Raw genomic sequence first — 6,619 nt, 5'->3', positions numbered from 1 at the left:
ATTATATATATATATATGTATATATATAGAGAGAGAGGAAGGGGAGAGAGTATAGAAACCTAAGGAAGACAACAATTTCCAAAGACTAAGCCAACTCGTGTACCTTATCCACCGTAAATGTACAAGGCATACAAATACAGCGCTACCATAAGAGAGGAAAAAAATTAACTTGTTCCCACCTTCACAGTGGTACGTTACCTCCAGGTACTTCCTAGTGTATGGACAGGGATCACCGAAGTTCATATTGTCTACTCGCACCTCACAACGCTGTAAGCCCTGACAACCTTTACTTACAAAGGTGTAGGGGCTGATTGAGTCTGGCCTGTTACAAAATACAAAGTAATTTAACGTACATTAAAACTTTCAGTGAATGTAACTGAAAGGTAGGTTTTTAATCAAAGTACAGAGTAATTCAAAGTACATGTACATTAAAACTGTCAGTGATTGTAACTGAAAGCTAGGCTTTTAATCAAATGGACACTTTAAAAAGACTTGAATGTAACATAAAATTAGACGGGTGAACTACAACAATACAGATTCTTTCGTGGCTAATAAAAGGAGTATCAGGAATACTCTGTATATTGCTGGCTAGGGGGTCCAAAATGTAATCATTTCAAGGTCTCATCAAGAACTACCCACCTACCAAGTATCAAAACAATCCATTCAAGTCTCCTCAAGTTATCGTGTCCACAGACACACACACACACACACACACACACACACACACACACACACACACACACACACACACACACACACACACACACACACACACACACACACACACACACACACACACACACACACACAAACACGAACGCCTCTGAAAACATAACCTTCTTGGCGAAGGTAAAGAAAACAACGTACTGACTTTTTTTTCAGGACGAAACCAGAAACATAACTTGCATTAATTTTCTATCTAAATGGTTTATTTTTCATTTGCAAATTGACAAAAAACAAAAACAACATTGCAGCCTAATAATACAATGTAAAAAGCCTGAATTGCGCAGTTTTAGGTAACACACAATTGTACAAAATATCATGAATATTTTTAAGCCCTACCTGCTGTCACTGTGTTGACAGTTGTAGTCACATCTCTTGATCCAGTTACACCCACAGCGGGGTGATTTTTCCCTCCGACCGTAGAAGACATCGTCGATCACAAGCAGCTTGTCCGCTGCACAAGCCAGCTCCATGTTCGTATTTTCGCAGACTTTTTCTGAGTGTATCAGTGATAGCACTAATATAACATGTTGCACCTCATTTCTTTTTAATTTTGAAGAAAATGTGGTGCGAGAGGGTAAAACCATCTATGACAGACAAACAACCTTGTCCCGGTGCTATCATTGTACAGTAAACAAAACTGTTTTAGAAAATAAGTAAAAATACAAGATAAAACTAGATTTTCTAAAAGATCATATTATGTAATATATGTGATTTGATATACTAGTATTTGATAGCTGCGCAGTGAAGAGCATTGTGCAAAATATTACATAGATACACCTTACCCTAAGTACATTAAGTAAATTCTCTAATAAACTTATTATTACTACCAAGGCTAATATTAATCCATACTTACTTTTGTCGATGTATACTGGATACAGGGGTGGGATGGTACCATCAGTTCTCTTGATGACAGCCAAGATACTGGCTGTGCTTGTCGCTTCTGTTGCATTCAATGTACTCAAGTTGCTTACTTCTTGCATCGGACTAGCCTGAAAAAAAACATTGTACATTGTGCTCTAGATATCGTTCTCTAAATATTTACATATATGAAAATATAAAACATTCGTTATATTGTTTAAATTGTAAAGTCATGTACAGAATTGTATATTCAAACTCTGAATAAAGAAAGGCAGTAAAAATAACATTACCTATATTCTACCTGATTTTGTGTTGTTCACTCAGACTTGTTCTCTGTGTACGCACATTTAGGTTACGTGCACTATTGCACCGTTGCACCTATTTCCAAATATGAAATTCGAGCCATGATTTCAATGTGCCTTTTGGGTCGGTATTCTTCTAGGGAAGCTGATGGGAATAAAACACGAATGAAACGCTATCATAAGCCAAACGTAAGGTGTAATATTGAGCCCTGTCAAAGATGGTAACCTTACCTTTTGATTGTATTGGATGTTGGGAAACACCCCTGTTATGATCGCGATGAGCCCTCCAGTAAACACCAAAATAACCACCAAAATAACGAGCCAGCATCTTTTATACACTGAAAAATGGCGTTTCGTTGTTTTTCATAGTCTCAAAAAAACATATGCACGAAAATAAATGAATAACAAATAACGCTAACTATAAAGTAAAGAAGCAGACGGTAAAATTATGGTAATTTATATAATCAAAGAAGGAAGTGAAACTGATAACAAAGTGTAACTGATAACAAGGGTAAAAACCAAATGGTAACCATTATACAAGAGAGAGTCACAGTATTGATACTCTTACCGTAAGGTTGATTCACGTTTGGACGATTGCGAGCCTTTTCTGCGTCGGAGTCAGGCCTGGCGTGATCTGAGTGCTGTTTTACGTTTTGGCGAATATTTGCTCCTGTGCTAAAATAGGACTTGTGATCGTTCGTAGTTGCAACAGCATATGGTTCAATATCTCCATCGGCGGTCAGTGTGCTGTCTGCCTGCACGGCTTGAGTTCCGCTGTCAACGTTTCCAACAGCGTTAGCATCTTCTTCATTTTCCACTGAGGCAACGTACATGGCAGAATCAGCATTGATCGAATCAGAGACAAAATACACATCAGACGCTTCTGCGGTCGAGATATTATCTTTTATATAATTATGATGCTGATTTGTGGTATCAGGCTCACTTGCACAAATCGTACGTTGACGTTCAATATCAGCTGCGTACGTGGCCTCCAACATGTCTGGCTCTTCACCGCAGATTGGCATTCTCGTTAGATCTGTATTATTTTCTGTGCAATGGTCATACTGGTCAGGGCGTAGGTTATCTTCATTTTGCACGGGGCTTGTCAGCTTCTCTGGTTTGTTCGTGAAATGTTTTGGGCTGTTTTCCTTCTTGATGGACTGCTCCATTGTGACTCTGTTTGTAAAGCCATAATGAGAAATTAGATGTTATTTATATCCAGGTGGTTGCCTCGGAAAATGAGGGTTCTGGGTTCGAATCCCCCATAGGCCCAAGTATTGTGAAAGGCTCTTCACACTTATTTCTTTACAAGACACATGTAAGATTGTCACTAGCTTCAGTTAGGGTCTGAGGACTGAAATGACTTCCTACAACATGCAGAAGAAACATTCTACACTGACAACTACACATATGTAACTTGTGAGTTCTAAGTGTGTTTTCTTTCTCTGTCTTCATATTAACCTGTATCACTGTGATGTATTTTAATCTATCAGCTTTTTTTACAATTCACTTTGAGAGGAGATAGGCGCCGCCAAGATTATAAGCCTGAGGAGTCATCGTGACAAGTCCAGACATGCTGCTGGCTGTCATGGTGCCCCGACGACCGTTAAGGTTATGGGACTTACATACAATAATCAAGTATCTATCTTTATATGGGTACCGCATGCTGCACAGAAATGTTGTTTTTGAAAAGGTGTTTAAGTTATAGAGAGTTATTTCTAAATTCTATACAGTATAAACAATTCTAGCTATAAAAAGAGGCAGAAATGTAAAATACATTTTTTCTAAAAACTCTACTTTATCTTGTGTTCTGTTCTGTTCTGTTGTGTTGTGTTGTGCACCTAAAAAGTCTATGTGCACCTGAATCTTTAAGCTATGCGCACCAACAATATTTGTGTTCTAAAACAAATTAATTATGACTTGTGAGGCCCAGGTATGGCATAAGTGCGGATATAGGAGACGTTCATTCTAGGAAAAAACACTTACTGCTGACGAAGCCTCGAAAACCACTCAGCTACAATGGTACGTTATTGATAAATTCTTCCTTTGAGCGGAAACACCGATCTCAACTCAGCTTTAGTGAGGTGTTGGGCTCTGGTAGACTAATTATCTCTAAACTATTTTAATCATATACTGGTGGTGTGGTTGCTATGGTCACAAAATAATGTTTATACATTGTTTAGTGCTGTGGCCTTCCTATGCTATGCCTTAATGTATGGCATAACTGACTAGAAGGCCACTAATTTACAAAAGGTTGTCTGACTTTTTCAGCAGTGTTCGCAACAGCTCAGGATTGAAACGGAGCAGAGCGGAAAACTAAAATCTGACTCATTTATGTGATTACCAATATGCAGACTCCCCCTCAGACTCTGTTAACCATTAGTTCTGCACGATTCTTAAATGAGCAAAATATCTTTATTTTGTATGACCTAAGGAAGAACCTCCATCTGTACGTATTACATATATTTTTGGAGCATCACTCATTTTTTACCTCTTAGGAGACGTGACTCTTAGGTGGTGACGAGCTGGGACGAGGGAAAGGGAGAGGGTTTGATTCCGTACAGGTGTTTGTGTCACCGAGCATTAAATATGCAGAACAGGATCTTTACGCCGCACCGAATTCTATAACTTTTGACCGGTATTATTATTGTACCTATCAATCCTTCCCTACCCACGTGCTGCCAACCTTTTCTGTCTGCGCAAATAGATGCACAGACCAGCAGCTCAGCCATCGAAAAGAATTCCATTTATTCATTATATATCCCATCAAAAACAACAAATTTCATTTATTCATTCTGTCTCTCCTCTCTCAGTCCTCTTGCACGATGTGTGTCGAGCCTACCAGGCGGACCAGCTCCCTCCATCTCGGTCTGTCCTGGGCGAACCTGTCCTGTAGCGGTTAAAATGTGAGCACAACTGATGTATTTTTTCTTACCATTTTCGATACGTGTCGCTAGATGTCACTGTTGACATGTCAACCTGCTGTATACCACGTTTATATACTTTCTATTGCGGTGCTATACGTCAAGATCATAATTACATTATTATTATATAGCTAGCAAATCTGCCAACAAAAGCCTCAAATTGTCTTAATCAAACAATAACTTTATTTAATTATACGCATATATGCATATATTATACGCATATATGTGTTGATTTAACATAACAATATGCTATTTACTCAAAGATCGCAAGATGTAGCTTTTAACACGGCGGTATTCAGCATATAGGTAATATCCCGGGTGTAGAACGTAATACTGCCAGATAATTATCTTCACGTGATACAAAATATAAAGAACTGCAGAACTGCACATTGGAATATTTAGGCCGATCTGAACATCGGAAACCCGGCCAATTGTGGTTTTACACTGTAGAGTAGCTCGGGACAGCAAAAAACCTGGGGCGAAAACGGAGCATCGGGCAGCCAACGGGAAATGTGCAGTTCTGCCAATGGATCAAATCAAATAAATCAGATCTTTCCACGACTCTTGCTGAGGGTAATTACAATGTAAGACCGAATCAAGAGTCGCCACGGCTATTGACACCGCTGTGTTCAGTCAGCATATAGCTATATCCCGGGTGTAGAACGTAATACTGCCAGGTAAATGTTTTCATCTTCACGCGATACAAAATATCAACAATTAGAAGGATATTAGACACACAGTCACAGGAAAGCAGTGTACCTTAAAACACTACGGGAAAGGCAATCAAGGGATAATTGTGGTTCGGCCGGCTGTTAAACAGATAATCAGACTGAGTAAAAAAGCGAGAAGAAGTTGACCACTCTGTATTAGCTCAGTAACTAGAACACTTTGTATTAGCCTAGTATAGTACCTTTGTATGTTCCTTATGTATGTATGCCTAATTCAAGTAGTGTATCTTCTGTCTTTTCTACATGCGTTTGTTATGTGTCTGTTAAGTCTTGACCTGTGCCTAGCCCGTCGTGACATGAATGTACAATAAAGGTCTTTCATTTCATTTCATTTCATTATCTAACAAGCCCACTACATCCAGACCACCGTAGGCTCCAGGTATCCCCTCGGTGCTGGGAGCACTGTCCGCCCGCCCAGGTACATACAGACGCGCCGGGGCCCGGATATTTGACGGATCGGTTTCAATTAGTTCCCCTCTACATTACTGCAAAAATCATTAGAAAGGAAGTATGAAGTGTGTCAGGAAAGGCCTGTGCTGTATAGTCTCGTATTTCAGTCCATCTGGGCCACGGAAACACGTTGGAGCCCCACAAAACGTCTGCTTGGAGATTAGCCATCACACCTGAACAACAGGCACAGCGGTCTTCAGTCGTCCATCGTGATCCAATTGACAGAAAAGGGGGCGTTGTTTCGGACGCTACGTGCCATCACACCTGAACAATAAGCCAGTGGAAATAATGACAGGTGAAATATTGCTATCGGACAAAAGTCGCGTCTTCTCTTTTCTTGATTAGAATGACAGAAAACGGGGTGTTGTTTCGGACGCCACCATCACACCAGGTCAACAAGACACAACCAGATACAATAGAGAAGAAATATCGACGCTTGCTTTTGGGGAAAAAAATTAAAGTCATGCGATCTTCTTTCATTTGTTTTTCTTGACTTAGCTAGTTGGACTTAGCTAGATCACCTCTCTCTCAGTTGCGTATGATCCCAGTGCATGCAAGGCCGGGTTTCTGGCTTACCAACAATGCTTGTCAATCAGTTTCTATATTCTTTGTATTCTATGTTTTGAGTATT

This window comes from Branchiostoma belcheri, unplaced genomic scaffold (genome assembly GCF_001625305.1).
Source record: "Branchiostoma belcheri isolate BF01 breed outbred unplaced genomic scaffold, Haploidv18h27 scaffold12, whole genome shotgun sequence".
NCBI classification, from domain to species: domain Eukaryota; kingdom Metazoa; phylum Chordata; class Leptocardii; order Amphioxiformes; family Branchiostomatidae; genus Branchiostoma; species Branchiostoma belcheri.
Note: the sequence above shows the minus strand (reverse complement) of the source record.